Source organism: Coptis chinensis, chromosome 3 (genome assembly GCF_015680905.1).
Source record: "Coptis chinensis isolate HL-2020 chromosome 3, ASM1568090v1, whole genome shotgun sequence".
In the NCBI taxonomy this organism is placed as follows: domain Eukaryota; kingdom Viridiplantae; phylum Streptophyta; class Magnoliopsida; order Ranunculales; family Ranunculaceae; genus Coptis; species Coptis chinensis.
In genome coordinates this window covers 16,635,325-16,652,723 of record NC_141458.1, presented here as the reverse complement: position 1 = coordinate 16,652,723, position 17,399 = coordinate 16,635,325, and the positions used below count along the sequence as shown (strand labels likewise).

The following is a 17,399-nucleotide window of genomic DNA, read 5'->3' as shown; positions in this document are numbered from 1 at the left end:
TTATAAAAAAAAATGTTTGTGGGGGAGACTATTCAAGAAAGAAAAAATAAAATATTAGGATCAATTTTTACAATAATTGTTATCTTCTAAATATTTTGTTAAATAAACTAAGCATTTGCATTCATATGAAATAATGTAAACAAATCATATCGATCTATAAGATGTAACAATTTTATTGAAACTTTGCTTAGGACCCCGATTACCTTGAGTCGCCCCGGCTTATAAAACACTCTTGTTTTCTCACTATCAAAATTTTCCTTTTTCTGAACATGTCCATTTTACCATCATTATTTGTTCAGATAACATAAAATAAATGTGTTGTTATTTCGTTCTTGCCATTTTAGGGTTTGGCGGCAGACAGTTACCACCATTGGATGTCGTTATAGCTAGAACTAAAATTAGGATGATCATCTCCTCTCCTGCTACTACTCGGATGACGTCGGAATGGCACAAAGCAAAAACAACAAGGGTAAGTCTTTCTCCGTTTAACTTTATTTCCGCGTGGCTGTTAGAATAGAAATCATTTTTTTTTAATTCCTGAAAATATAATACTTGAGAACCTACTCCTGGTTCTTAAAACAAGTAATAAAATTTTCTTTTGCAGGAAAACCGAACCGGAGGTATGAAATGGATTGGACCAGGATGCACAGACAAGGAAACTAGAGCTCAAAAGCTATTATTGGCAAAAGAAGAAGAACTCACAGTGGAAGAGCAATTATTGACAAAAGAAGAAGAACTCACAGTGGAAGTCCCATTATTAGCAAAAGAAGAATAACTCGCAGTGGAAAAGCTATTACTAGCAAATAAAACAAGAAGAACTCACAGTGGAAAAGCCAAAAAAGCTATTATTGGCAAAACAAAAAGTACTCAAAGTGGGTGGTAATAGAAATCCTGCATATTCTTTGAGCATTGGGGTGGCAAGGGGTGGCAGTCACCAGGGGACGACATCTCCCTTGAAAAGCTTGAGAAGGTAATGTATAGTAAGTTGGAATGCTTAAAGATTAGGCTTGTTTGTTGCTTTTGATTTTGCTTCAATTCATATTCGCTTGTTGTTGTTATGTAGACACTTGAAATGGTAGAGGAAAAAGAGAAGGTCTATTTAAAAATGAAATTTGAAGGGGTTGAAAGGGTCAAGGAGTTTTGCACAAAAAATAACAAAATAGGTATAACTAAAGAATCTAGTGTGATCGCTTCAATAGTTGTTGTCCTTACTTCTCTACTATATAATTATATACTAGATTTTGGACTCGGGCATACGCCCGGGATCTATTAAATATTTTGTGTGCCGAAAAGGCTTTACAAAATGTCTCACAAATTTTCGAATCATAATATATTTTTATTTAAAATAAATCGAAATATGTTAATGAACAGCGATTATGGTGCATAAGTACTTAGAAACTAAGGGATCAAAATGAGATAGCTTATTCACTTTGTGGTTTAGGATATTAATCCATAATTTTCAAATTGAATTATCTTAAACTCGATCTAGCTTGTATAATAGTTTTTTTTTTTTTATGTTTATGGTGATTTAGTGATAAATCATCACCGCTCGGCTTACGTACAAATTTGTACAAATCACTAAAATATCTATCAAATCACTAAAACAGATTGATTGTTTTATCATATCCTCAAAGAATACACTATTTCCACTTGTAAAGATTTATCACATAAACGTGTTCTACGATGAATTGATGAATACAATTTTTTTTTTCAAGAAAATGCGTTCACCTACTTAGAATACTCCTCCAAGTATTATCTCTTTTTCTATATGATTGTTTGTATACATGCAAAATATACTTATTCAATTCCAACATGAATAACAGAGAAGATCATGTCGTTCTAAATGTATCTTTATATATATATAATAGCAGTCCCTTTTTCTGCTCTCTGAGGGTGTCCACTAGGCAAATTTTAAGTACCCACTTTACTCACGCTAAATCAGGAGAGGAAAAAATAAAAAAGGAATTATACCCCGCGATTACAAGAAAGGGGAAAAAAAAACTGCCCGAGAAACTGGCTCAAAATAGAAAACTAAACCAAAAAAAAAAAACAACCCCGCGATTTAAAAAACCAAAACCTTTCTTCTTTTCTCTTCCGCCGACCCTAAAAAAAAATTCCCAGCACTCAAAAACCCAAAACCTTTTTCGAAAGTTCTCCATGTTCAGGAGTGGCAGTCCTTTTAGGAGCCGAAGCCCTGCATATCAGAGGAAGAGGAGCTTGAGTAGGGATGACGAGGTTGTTATTCATAAAATGAAGGTACCCGGTGATACTTGTTGAATGTGACAAGATTAACAAACTTCCGTAAGGATGGGCACCCATCAATCTACGGCAAAAAATGTGACTGATGGACGGAAGGTTTCTACAAGGCAATATTTGCGAGTCATTGGTGTGTTCAGTGTTCGATGCATGGAATGAATTGATATATGTGAGTCTCATCTTACAACAAACAACTCCACCAAATTTAAAGTAAAAGTTTTGTATTTGCTTGGCTTCTTTCTTTTTTCTTTTTTAATTATCACTAACAAAGGAAGAAAACATAAAAAAAAAAAAAAAAAGTCAACAAATGAAAGAACAGGAATCAGTAATTAATTGTAACCCGTAGCATATATAAATTTTGTTTAAACTTTTATCTTCTTTATGATCATGGACATATCAAACATAGTAGGGGGTGTGGATTTTACATTCAAGTATAAGTGAAAAGAAGTTATTCGATAAAAAGAACTCACTTTTAATTGTGGTTCAAAAAAATATAAATGTTCATGTATGGCATCAATTAGCATCTCAAAGGAATGTAATTCCTTCCTACCTAATCTTGTTTGCATCTTTTACACATTGAAGGGAAATACAGTTTAATGCAATTTTTTTTTTTTTTGCACTTATGTTAATACATGCTAATTAGAAATGATGAGTATATTATGAAAGCTTATTCGATGTATAATTCATTAATTAAGTCATCACCTTGGTCTTAATGGATCAGAACCGAAGTGTAGATGTTTATAAAGTCCACTTTTTTCACAAGAGATCTTGGGATTAAATTAGAATGAAAGGCAGATATGTTGGAGATTGTGATACCAATAGGATTATGATGTCGATCTTAGAAAGAACATCGTTGAGGTCTTGAGGATTATGGTACTAATAGAATTTGAGTCGGATGTAGATATACTTGAACCAAATTGAGCGTCTGATCTCATTGTCCATATCCAATCGTATATTAGAATAAGCTTTTCGAGTACTCTGTTGATTCCAGGTATGTTGTTCAATACTATGTGGCTTATGTATTTGACGTTCAAATATATAGCGACTTGATAAAATTGCCTGAGTTAAGGTACTGACTCTGTTCAGAATAATGGGTTTTGACTTTTGAATGTATCATGTATGTTGTTTTGTTATTTGAACTAATTTGATTATTTGTTTTTGAAGTAATTATTTTTTATGAATTCAAATTTATCAATGGAAATTTACTGATAGGTTACATTTTTTTCAATGTCTAGGTTACTGAAGAAAGCTTTTCAGTTCTTTGTAATGCGGATGTCGCTTTGATTGTTATCTCTACCAAAGGAAGAAAAACTTTTCGAGTACTCTGTTGATTCCGGGTATCATTCCATTATTTTTTACTCCCTTCAATTTTCATTTCTACTCGCTTGAATTTCATTCCATGGAAATGTATTTGGAAATGTGCCCATTATTTACTCCATTATATATGTTCAATGGATAATTAGTGCCACGCTGGCACTTAAATCTAAATGTTAAGTTTCTCTCTTTTTCAAATTCAGCCTCTTGATTACTTTACCAAGAACAAACCAAATCTTAGTTTCAAATTTGTAATTTTTAATAATAAATAGGTATGGCATGTGTTGAATGGAATTGGTCAAAGCGTTTGTTAAAATGTCTCACAGTCACTTTTATGTAGGGCTGGTGATGGTGATCCTTCACAACATTTGCAACAACTTTTTGCAACAACTTTAGGTTCGTAGTAACAAAAGTAATGGTTTGTGAATCACTATTGAATTGGATTGCACATAATTTGAGATTAATGAAGAAAACTTACTTTGATGTACTCATAGCTAAGGTAGTTACACTCTCCTCTCTTTTTATTCTTGATAGTGTGTAACCCCTTCATAGCGTACTTGCAGAGTTTCTGCTCCCAAGAAGCTCTAATATTGATCATGGATTCCAATGGTTCAAATTTAAAATTATACCTATTTTAGTGATTAGAAAACATGTTCTAAAATTTTAAAATGTGTGTCATAATTTTATCATCTAAGTTGACCCTTAATCAATTCCAGTATACAAGTTTGCTTTTTGATCAATTTTTTTTTTTTTTTTTTTTTTTTTTTCTATACAGGTCAAATAACAGATAGCAATGAATATTCTTAATGTAAGTTCTTAAAGATTTTGAACAAAAATATTCCACGTGAGCAGTCAAATATTCTAGCATTACTGATTCCTTGGCTTACGACATGATGTTGGTTCCATTTCTCGGCTTTCAAATTACTAAAACTATTAAATTTTTGTACATTGTCAACCTTTGATTTGAAGATTTTTTTTTTTTGATAGGCTACTTTGCTTTTGATCTTTATAGTATATATCTACTTTTAGGATAATGTTTTTTTACAATATTTCTTTTGGAATACTACTCACTATCTACAAGGAAACTAAGGCCATCAATAGATCTCCGAGACTTAACTAATAACTCAATGTTTTTCTAAACTTTTGGCATGAAGCCCTTCATAGGATCGCATAACCTATCTCCCTTCTGATAGAGAACCTATCCCTTTTGTCCGTCTTTCTCCCTTGCCTAAACTTAAGGTGACCGTTATATATGTGATTAGGCCGGATTCCTCTTTTCTTTGAATTCTTTTTCAATACCGAGCTCGCCTATCATTCTAATACCACTGAACAATCGGATTCTACCAAAAAGATGGAAGAAAATATTTAAATAGAGACGAAGTAGGATTTGAAGAAGACTTGGCAAGCGGGGGAATCGAATCAACCCGAACTTATAATGGGCATAGTGGGGGTGTAAACAATTTGGTTTTTTTATGAACATGGCAAAGTCTACAGGGGACAGTTGGAAGTCCATTTTATATAGCCCCTGAGGTATTAGCTGGGGGCTACAACCAAGCCGGGTGATATGGAGTTTGGGGTTATTCTTTACATTCTTCTCAGTGGGATGCCACCATTTTGGGGGAAGACTAAGTTGAGGATTTTCAATTCTGTCAGGGCTGCCAATTTGCAGTTTCCATCTGATTCTTGGGATCACATATTTGCATCTGCCAAGGACTTGATCACTGGAATGCTCTGTACTAATCCCGCCCAACGTCTCACTACTTCAAAAGTTCTAGGTATGTCATGTCTTAACTGCCTATTACGATGTAGTATCTGTTATAATGGATTCATATTTTAGATTCTAAAATTCTACTTTGGATTCCAAGAGAATTGAACTTGCTTACCTGTATTTAGTTTTTCACCTCTTGCACGAAGTAATCAAATGAATATCTATCTGTAAGAACTTCACTTGGACTATAGTGAATTAGCGATTGTTTGATCGACCTTCATTTTGGTATCTTCCCTCCTATGTGTTATAGGCCGATTGGTCCTTTATTTAGTCGTTTTTAATCAATACTAAAAAAATATACTTTGTCTTCTTATACTGAAAAATAGACGAACAAAGTAAAGAGAAACAGCCAATTACTATGGTATAAGACAATTTGACATCTTATTCGTTCGAACTTATATTTCCATTGATTTTGTGTTTTTAAACGTAGTGTTTGCTTCTTGGATTATCAAGTTCTTATACACTCTTGCGTTTTCAGTATCACATTTTTAATTGATAGACTATTTAATTTTATTTTGTTGTCAAGGATGATATTGTGTTTTGAGGATTGAGGACCGTATTTCAGGGGTGGACTTTTTCTTCCTAAGGGTATTATTGCTTCTGTCTCTCTCTTTAGATTCTAGGCCTCAATTTCATTTTGTTATATTGTTGTTGCCTTTGATCGTGTACATGTACATATGAAAAGATGTTCGTATACTTTACAGAGAATAGTGAGCCTGTGCAAATTATGCATTATGTTCATGAAGATACTAGAGAGCATCTTGATTACTATGGCGATATAGCTAGACTGGGATTTGACAAGTCATTGATGGCAATGATAATCTTTGTATCTATCAAATGTCTCTCATGGTGGCAAGACTTTCTTCCGTAAATCAGAGGTATGTGATTGGAAGGATATTCCTCAACACTACTATTTACTTATTAGCTATTATTCCAATTATAATTTCTGAATGACACAATCAGTATATTCTTTGCCACCTACAAACACCAACCGAAGGAAGATACATGGTCGAGTGTGCAAGGACAGGTTATGCCGTCAAACCACTTAAAGGGAATGCTCTTCTCTTCTTTAATGTGCAACCCAACACAGCACTAGATGAAAACAGCTCAAATGCTAGATGCCCCTGTTCTTCTTGGTGAGAAGTGGTGTGCCACTAAATACGTTTAAAACTTCAGTATCTTCTGGATAATTATTTATCAGTGGTTGTTTAGATTTTACATTTAAATAATTATTTCCATTATGGATTTAATTTGAGACATTGATTTATTAAAAACATATGTTGTTATAATTCATTTAACAAAATTCATAAATATAGAAATAACAGAACATGTTGGTAGGACTTGGGTTTTTGTAATTTTAATTTCTTATTTCGTGTTCGTATGCAGCAACTTGCAAGGTTAAGAATGTCGAAATTGACAAATTATGCGTCCACGGAATGATTACGTCACTCCTCTTTGGTGGCTGCATATGCTTTTATCTTTTCAATTAACATAGGTGAGGCATTTTTACTGTGTTTTCTTCTCCTTTCATAGTTAGATGGTTTAGTTAATTGTTTATTGCGGCATTTATGATAGTTTTTATGTATATCAAAATTTCTTTTAGTAAGAAAAATTTTCAGTAGGAAACATGAGCTATATATGACTCTTAGTTTAGGCTTGCAAATAGTGCTCCTACCACCGAAGGTACATAGCCAGACGATGGGAAGATACCAAGACATTGAGAAAAACCATGAAGAAGAGAGGAGTTAAGAATTCCCCGGGGTGTTGTTTTGTTGAGGTGGATGATGAGGTGGTTCATAACTTCATTGTTGGTGATAAAACACATTACACTGAATATAGTGCATCTATCACTACTCCAGAGTTCATACACACTATTGAGCTTGCAAAAACTTCAGCGTACCTAACATGCTCAATGGTTCACTTTAGAATTTGCTCTAAAATCTCGGCAGATACCATTACCAAGAGGACACCCTCCTTCACCCATTTACTCAAATGGTTCTGCCACACCATGTTAAATCTTTCCTCACTTAGTACATGAATGATATACCTTTTTAGTTTATCAGAAATTCCATATGTGCATATGAATATATTTATTTGTTTGGTAATTCAACATAATAGTAAACCTTCGGAATTAATTAGTCTAAATAAATCCAACCTGAACGGCATTTTCATGCAATAAATATTTCCTGTCGAGATTATTTAATATTTATCGATATGCGTGATTTAACAATGGGTCGAGATGTCCACGGGGAGTCCGTCGTGTGATATAAATATAATCGAGGTAAACAATGGATCGAGAGGCGTCCATTAGAGCTCAACATGCAAGATAACCAAGGTAATTAAAGTGCCTACCAAATTCATGTTCTTTATCTCCGACGTAACTTATTTTCAGGCCGTTAGATATTAATGTGGTTGGATTATCCAGATTCGTGATTGTTATACCATCAGCCATTGTCTTTGTTTCATGAGAAGTAGTTTTGTGTTACATCCTGAAATCTATTGTAAATCCACTTAAATAACCAAGGTAAAGTGCCTACCAAATTCACGTTATTTTTCTCATGGTGTAATTTATCAGCTCCATAGATATTAGTATTTATGACTATCCACAATATGTGATTGTTATACCTCTAGCCATTTCATTGTTTCATTAGAAGTGATTTTTATATTACAACCTGAAATCTATTGTAAATCCAATTTTCAACTTGCTGTGTGTTTGAAATTTATTTTCCAATCCAAATAATAGGAAATTGTCCGTACTACAAATCAATCAATCTACCTTTCTCGATTTCTTGCAGAGAAAAACAAAATAAGTATGGGAAAAGGTAGGGTTCAGTTGAAGAGGATTGAGAACAAGATTAACAGACAAGTTATGTTTTCGATCAAAAAGAAGGTCTGGGTTACTAAAGAAAGCTCATGAGATCTCAGTTCTTCTTTGATTGTTTTCTCAACTAAAGGAAAGTTTTTCGAGTACTCTACTGATTCCGGGTATAATTCCATTCGTTTTTACTCAATGAATATCATTTTATGGAAATCTATTGATGCCCTACAAAGAGTGCTAATTGGAATGTTTTGGATCATGGATTGAATGTATGTCTACGAGGAGCTTTTTTTTATGGGTTAAGTAGTATTAACACACACTCACACACACACACACACACACACACACACATGAGCCAATTAAGATTCCGCCCCCACTAGATGGGAAATTAGCAGGGTCTCCCCTCAAATACACAAAAAAAAAAAACACACATATGTCAAGCTATGAGGCGTTAGGGCAGGATGATCTGAGCATTCCAGTCATCAAGTCCTTGGAGGATGATCAAGTATATGGCAATGCAAGGCTAGAGTTGTGTCTACAACAGACCGCTTTACTTCTCATAGCTATGGTCGATAATGCTTGCTACCGAGAAATTCAGAAGGTACATTCGTCATTTCAACCACTATTTATGGATATTAAAGAGATTTGTAGTCAATCAAGAGAGTTAACATCAACTATTTTATTCTAATCTCCTTCTTAAGCATCTTCTATTGTTCGCCTTTGCTTTGATGATCGCAAGGTAACACTCTACTTTGTCCTCCCTCCTCCCCTAATAAGCCATTTGGTTTTTCCTTTTTATTGACAATTTGGGTGAGAGGCTATATGAAGGGTGCGACCAGGCTTACATCCTCAAATTCGATAGGGAGACAACCATCGTAGGACTGCCCGATTGAAACACAATTGTTAGAAGGGAAAACTGGTGTGCGATCGGAAGACTATAGCTTGATTCTGCAGGGGGAGGAATGGGCAGGTCAGCAGACCAACAACCTAAAAGAAACGCCAAGAACAAAGCAACCGGTGGCCAAGCCGGAGGAATTGGGAAAAATGGAGGGGGGAGAAGAGGTAATGTGTAGAGGGAAGGAATCATGCAAGGAGTATATCAAAAAAATTCTGGCTGCTATCCCAATTAGAGAATTGCAGGGTTGATATCAAGAAGGGGCTGATGGACTCCACACCTCTTCACCATCGACTTGGATCGAATTTCATTACACCGAAGTTTTTACAGCCAACTCCTTAACCACAAGCGGTTGAAGCCACGGGGGAGCTATGTTAGCAGTGGTACGGTTGTGGAGGCACGTTAGCAATGTTAGCATTGTTGATAGTACTTACTTTATATATATTTCTTTTCTCAACTGTGTGATAGGTTTTGGAAAAATTGGGTTCAAAGAAGAGCCCACTTGAGTTGCGTGACTTAAGTAATTAGGTGTTGTTGGTTCTATGTCTTTGGATAGGGAGTAAGAACAACTTATCCGTGTGTGATTAGGGGTTTTACGTGATAGGTCTAATTTTTTATTTCTTTTAACTTTTTTTTTTTTTTCTTTATAGGGGATATTGTGTACATGAGTGTGTAAATGTTTATAAGAATACTATAAGATAGAGTATGAATGTATAATGAAAATTATAATTTTGTTTTCATAAAGGTTTACATTGTGTATATGGGAGCTCCCACTAAGAGCACATATTCACCTCTAGCACACCACTAGACCATTCTAGAACAAGTTCTTGAGAACAGGTACAATTATTGCATATTAGTTAATTAATTCTTCACGTTACTTGGGAATTTCTCTACTTTTTTGTATCCCGATTTAATCACCTATGATTATTTTTTCTGTAGTTTTTATTTAGTTCGGTTAAACTTTTCAGATTCCTTGGTTCATAGCTACAAAATAAGTTTCAATGGATTTGCAGCCAAACTCATTGCTAGAGAGAGGAAAAAGCTTGACAATTAGTATAGTACTTAACTTCGATTTTAATAATTAAAGCATAGCATCTTACATGCTCTATTAGAGTTGCTACGAGAGCAACGTCATAGTGGGCGTCATGGTCCTCCACCGAAAAATGGAAGGGCAGTTGCGATGGAGGCAAAAATATTACATGCAACAAGTATAATCCCATTCTTAACTGACGTAGAAGTCTATCCAGTATAAGTAACTTTTGTCCTAATGTTATTTCATTCACGTTTTGCTAGGTATGAAGCTAATATAGCAAAACATTTTGAACGTTGCCCACCTTAATTTGGTGTAGAAACTACCATATCCTTTATTTAAGGGTTTCTAGCATTGAATGAGAGCTTATATATAATAATTAAATAGTTGAGGTTTTTCACATTGATTCATTGTAAATATTATGTGTTTTGATTTTCAACTCTATAAAGGTTGAGATTGACCCTATAATTGGTAGCGAAAAAAAACAAAGATTGGCCCAATAATTTGACAAATATCTTGCTTGGAACAGTTAGTAATAGGATACTTGATGTTTAACAAAATGGATTATTTTGCTCAATATCATTTTCTTTGGGGATATAGTTGTGCGTGGCGAATAATGATTATAGTATGGATCACAAAAGTGAGTAGTCGATGCTTTCATTTCCAATGCACTAGATCTGGGCAACTATTGGCGAATGAATGACTACAAACCAAAAGTTTTGCACTGCCAAGGATGGTTCTAACCCCAACTCCCCAAGATGTTGTATGCACCATTAGATTGGGCATGCGTTCGCAACATAGGTAACATTTCATCCTTAATAAACATTGATATTTTTCTTTTCAAGCCATAAGTAGTTACCTTCCTTGCAACGTTCTTATTGTACTATTGCTTATATTTTTCTTTATGCAAATATTATGAATATTTGTTATTCATAATATTGTTATTAACCCTTATTGATGTACTTTACCAAGCTGTGAAGGTGAATAGATTGTCCATAGGTTTATATTTCTCATTGTTATTGTCAATCCTGCTAGGCAAACATAATTCACTATCCTTGCAGGCTATGTACGTTATGGCGTCTATTCAACGACCACATCAGTTTCACCTACCCCGCCATGGGAAGGAGACTTTCTGATAGATGCAACACGGAGACTGCCCCTGAAAGGCTATTCATCGCTACTTCATTCACCGACTGCATAGTCTTCTGTCATCTAGAGATATTCTGCCACGCACCGCAGCATGGCAATGTTATCCGTACTTATTTCGAAGTTTATCCCATAACAAAACTTGGCAGCCAGTTCAAATGACTCTGCTCCACCAAGTATGTCAGGAAGAACAAGGACTCAGAATTATGGCAGAAGATGTCAAATATTATTCTTGCTCTTGGACCTCCATCTTAATTCTAATTCCTCCATTGCCTAATGAATGGCCCATATCATCACCATCAGAATTTATTCAGAGCCTTCAATGCCTTCAATATTCCCAATCTAACACGTACGAATTCTACTTATATGGGAATTAACATCTTTATATTCAACCCACCATTTCAATCTGATGGCCAACATATACCTCAACTATTCAACCAAGTGATCACCGAGGCCAACCTCGGTTTTCCTCTATATTCATGGAAATCTCTCGGCAATTGAACACTACTAAGTTTCATTAATAATGACGAAAAGAGCTCCCAAAAATCACCTCGGCTTGAAATATATGAACTCGATCCTCAAAATAGTCGACGTCCCCGCAAAATATTATACGGCTTCAGCCGACGGACCCATATTTCCCTCGAGTCAAGAGTTGCCATGGGCATGCACCCCTATTAATCCCTCACCTTCTTCAACTCTTCTCTACCAATGTATTGCATCACTACACCGTCATGAAGGAAATATTTTCTCCATTGCAAGATTGCATGGCGGTGTGTTTACGGGTTCGAGAGAGTAGTCACGAATAGCGGATGGATTTTTTGCGGAGAGGGGATACCTTTAAAACGAATTCTAGCTATGTTCGTGCCATATTAGCTTACGATAACATGCTCTTCACAACACACAAGGATCATAAAGTTCGGTATGGAGCGTGGATAAAAGATACAGTATTTATGTCCTTCAATTTGGTGCATTGTTAAATTTAAGTTTGATAGCTACTCCAAGAGCAAAACTGGCGAAGCTACTCCAAGAGGTGCATTGGTGGCAGTCGAGAGGGCGTGGTTCTATCCTTGATCGGACATAGATGATGTTGTTAACCGCTTAACTATGGGACCAAAGCGTGTAGGGATTGAGTTGGGTCATAAAGGGCAATGTCGTAGAGCAACTCATCGAGGGTTGGAACTGCAATGACATCTTATTCACATTGGCGGAATTAGAAACATGGCACTATAGAGGATTTTCTCAAGTCCAAGTCGCAGGAAGGTGTGAGGGTCCTGCTTTTGATATGGGATGATCCTACTTCAAGAAGCATCTTGGGTTTGATTCATTATTGTACCCGAACTTCACTGCCTGAGTAAGATCTCTCTGGACTAGCAACGAAGTATACGGTATAATTCCCAGGACTACATAACGACTTCTTCTACCAAAAGAATCCTATTTATACTTAACTTCCTAAACAAACATATCTAATAAGAATCCTATTAATACTAAACTTCTAATAACATAATAAAACCTAAACAAACCTATATAAAAAAAAAAAAACCCCCACGATCCTCCTAACACAAAACAAAAACAAAGGTAAACTTTCGGCTTTTTTCTTTTAGTCCTGATTTACATTAGTTTTACATATATAACTCGAAGTTTTTTTTTTTTTTTTTCATTGCATGCAATAGAAGATATTTAATCAAGGCTTCAGAAAGAGTTAACAAAATAGATAAGGTAAACAATTTCTTTTCCAGTATCTTATTTAATAATTTTGTTGATTTCTCTTTTATGATTCAACTGATGATAATATTAAAGTTTAAACACATGAGATATTAGCGTCTTTTAATTCAAAATTATATTTAACTATATTGAACTTAAGACCTGTATTAGTGTAACAACCACTCACTATTAACTGTTCGCGTGGATACGGATCTCCTGAGATTGATCCTTCACTCATGGACGGCTTCGATACTCAAAGAAAGATGTTCCGGTATGTCACATGAGCCCCCCTCTTAAGGAAGTAAAGTTCCCAACACCTATGAACATAAGCCAGGGAGGACCGCATTTGATGGGCTTAGTGCTCTTAGCTAGACTAGATTTCTGTAGTTCTTTCTACGTCCATCGGTACAGCTTCTTAGTCATCTCTGGATTTCATGTTACCATGGGCAGGACCGATCACTACGCTTAGAGTATAGGCACCACAGGCTGAAATAGTAATCACTTTCTTTTTCAGCTATCCTTACCTAAAGGCACCGGCCGGTAGGGTAAGTCAGACCTATACTAGGAGTCTCAGAACCAAAGAGATTTAGATGCATAACTGGCCGGGCCTCCGATTCTATTATCCGGGATTCAATCCAGAAGAAGGAGATACTATGAATAATAACAATGAGAATAAATATTATTCACCTTCACAGCTTGGAATCTATTAGTGATGAATAATAACTCTAGAAATCAAAGTTTACCCTTCATTAAACCCCTCCCCCAAACACTACAAATCAATTTCTTTCCTCTCTCTCTCTCTCAATATTTGCCGCTTACTTCTGTAAGCTTGGCCCTTCGTGATAAGTTTAATCGGACACCTAGAGAAGTCATTAATTTCTCTCTTCAAGCTCATTAAACTTTTGGGGTTTGGCTAGGAATTTTTTCAGGTGAGATCTTTTTGCTTCAAACCCCACCCAGAACTCTATCGTCTCAAATCAAGATGTTGAGAAACCCTTAACAGAACTTCCATGATCGCGAGGTAAAATCAAGCTATTTTATTATTAATATTATTTTGAAGTTGTTCTATTAGGAGTGTTGATTTTTATTTTTTGGGTTTGGTTCTGAATTTCTGATGGTGAAGATTAGTTCCTCATATTCGTTATATATTTCCAGAAATAGAATTTGAGATCTCTGCAATCGAAGGGTTTCCAACACTAATTTTATTGTGTTCAATCTTAGAAATCTGGTAAGTTATCTTTTCTTTCATGAACACCGTGATTCAGCTATTATTAGAACTGCACCAGTTTATTTTCTTTACACTGATTTTAATCAATGTGTTCTACTTTCTTAAAGCAATTTATCGTTTGTTAATTCGCCACACTCAACCACTGGAGTCTATCATTCGAAATCTCGATCTGCAAGTATATTTAGTATTTTAAGTAAATTAATTTGACGAGCATGCTACCCCTTCCGTTTGCCATCAATCTATACCAGTCAGGTGTTGAAACTTCTGACCTGTTAGACAAAAATTTTGAGCTTTTTAGTATTTTATTTTCCATTAGGTATGGTGTTGTAACGACATTAGTATTGAAATGAAGATTGATTTTATCAAGTTAGGTGTTAGTTGTTAGCTTAATTGTTTCTTCTAATACTTTCTATTTCATTTTGACTTTGTGGGCTGTGCACTATCTGTGCTATTTTCTACGCACCAAGGATACTTTAAATACTCGAGAGTTTAGATTGATACTTGATCATTAGCCAGTATTCTTAGCTCAAGTTATTAGCAATATGGAACGCACCGGGCCAAATAATTTCCAATAATTTTTTCGATATATGTTCTGTTCAATATTGCATTATGTGAACGAATATCTAACATAGTCTTATATCTGTGTTTTGCATGACCGTAAGACTTCATGAGGGAAATTATTCTTATGGTTCTGATTTAATGAAACAAGAAAAATGTTGTTTCATATATCTTAATTATTGTAAAAGCAAGCATTGGTCCGAAATCGGACCCAGAATTGAAATCGATTATTTTTATACAAAGCTTCCTTGGTTACATTTCATGTATATTCGCAAATAATTCTTTCTACTTATATAAGAGGCATCAAAAGCTGCCGTTTGTGCCCTTCGTCCTCTATTTTTTCGCTTTTCTTTCCTAATATCTAGATTGGCCCCACTGCCCCCACAAAACCTTCGCCACTGTTTTTTCTTTTGATTTCTTTAAATAAATGTTATATATATACGACAGGAAAAACATAAGTGGTGTTATTAATTATTGTCATTAGTTTTTCTTACCAATATTTGTTTTAATTAATTTTGAACCTGATGCATGTAAAATCAATTAAAAAATTGTTGATTCCTACCCAAACGTTTATGACTTGGGAAATGCTAAAATGCCACGAATTAAAATCATAAAACATACACAATTTGGAAATAGAATCACAAATTAGAGTATGACGCTATTACTTATCACATGTTATTATATCATTTCAAGGTATTTTTTTGGATCCCACAAAATTAGAAATCGGAAACTGGAAACAACTGGTAAACCACAAAAAAGAATAATTAACCGGAAATCAGAAATTGGATACAAATGCATTGAACTAACCTCAAAGAATAATGGATTAATGGGAAATCAGAAATCGGATGCAAATCCATCGTACTAACCTCAAAGAATAAATAGCTGGAAATCAAAATTTTGATGTTCAAATGCATAATTAACGAGAAATCAGAAAATAGATGCAAATGTATTGAACTAACCTCAAAGAATAATTAGTATAAAATCGGAAACTAGATGCAATTGCATTGAACTAATATAAAAGAATAATTAACGTACGGGAAATCAGAAACTAGATGCAAATGTATTGAACTAACCTTAAAAGAAATTAACGGGGAATCGAAAACTGGATGCAAATGCATTAAACTAACCTAAAAAAAATAATTAACGAGAAATAAAAAACTGGATGCAAATGTACTAAATAACATCAAAGAAGAATAATTAACGAGAAGTTGATAACTGGATGGAAATGTATTGAACTAACCTTAAAGAATAATAACTAATGAGAAATCAGAAACCGGATACAAATACATTGAACTAACCTTAAAGAATAATTAACTGAAAGTCGGAAACTAGATGCAAATACATTAAAATATCTAACCTCAAAAAATAATTAACGAAAAATCGAAAACTGGATTTGCAAATGCATTAAACCAACCTCAAATAAAAATAATTATCGAGAAATCAGAAACTGGATTTGCAAATGCATTGAACAAAACTTAACGAAAAATCGAAAATTGGATTTGCAAATGTATTGAACCAACCTCAAAAAATAATTAACGATAGATCAGAAACTGAATTTACAAATGCATTGAACCAAACTTAAATAATACTTAACAGGAAATCAGAAACTGGATACAAATGCATTGAACTAACCTAAAAAAATAATTAACATAAAATTGGAAAATATATGGAAATACATTGAACTAGCCTCAAAACATAGTTGTATTGGGAATGTCTCGACAAGTATAGTTTTACAGTTAAAATTTAGTTTATAATATCTATTTTCGTATGATTGAGAATGATTTGCCATTCAAATAGCTTCAATATGATCTTTGTTTCATTGGGTATTATTATTGAACTTTAATTAAACTTTTCTTATTAAACAACTATTAAACAACAAAAAGAAGTCAAAATGTTTTATTAAGGGTGGGTTCTTTCTTTTTTATTGAGAGTGGGTTTTAACGTTGCAAGAAATTTAGATGAGTGATTAATATAATATTCATATTTTATAACTATGCATAGTTAAAAATAATTTTTAAAATAATTTAATATAACAGTACCCGTTCGTAGGACGGGTTCGAAAACTAGTTGTTTATAAATAAAATTAGTTAAGTACATATACTTAAAATTTTGTTTACCAAGTGCCAAATACAATTTTGTTTTTGAGTTCATTTGTGTTTTCCGATGATATTGAATACAAAATCTAGATTGTTATAGTCAGCAAATTCCAGGTATATGAAAGAGTTATGCGAATAATATTTTGAGTGTTATAATTCGGTATATCTCACATAATCTTTAGAGAATGTGGGGAACTATTGGAAATTGATTTTACACCCTATAATAAGTTATTAACTAAAGAATATGTAGTGTTTTTGAGGTCACGTTAAGGATATATTCGAAATAAGTTGGTGCTTTATCATAGACACTAAAAGTGTATGATTTGTAATAGAGAATTAGCTTATACAAATCACCTATTTTTTTAGCAATTTTTTTTATTTGATCAAATATATAAGAATTGGAACACTAAAAGTGTTTGATTCGTAATAGAAAATTACTTTTTACAAATCACCTATTTTTTCACAATTTTTTTTTTATTTAATCAAATATATAAGAATTGGAAATTAACTCAAACTCTAAAAATATAAGAATTAGAAATATACTCAAACTCTCCAAAGAGATTACATGTACGTGAGATTGTAGGTTATT

The 17,399-nt window shown here is 34.0% G+C and overlaps 1 long non-coding RNA gene across 1 annotated transcript; it reads left to right on the top strand.

Moving 5' to 3' along the window:
• Nucleotides 1-3,482: 3,482 nt before the first annotated feature.
• On the top strand, nt 3,483-4,986 carry LOC147508272 (uncharacterized). The gene is made up of 2 exons (XR_015216335.1): nt 3,483-3,593; nt 4,346-4,986. It is a non-coding gene; the product is annotated as an uncharacterized LOC147508272 (long non-coding RNA).
• The last annotated feature ends 12,413 nt before the right edge of the window (nt 4,987-17,399 follow it).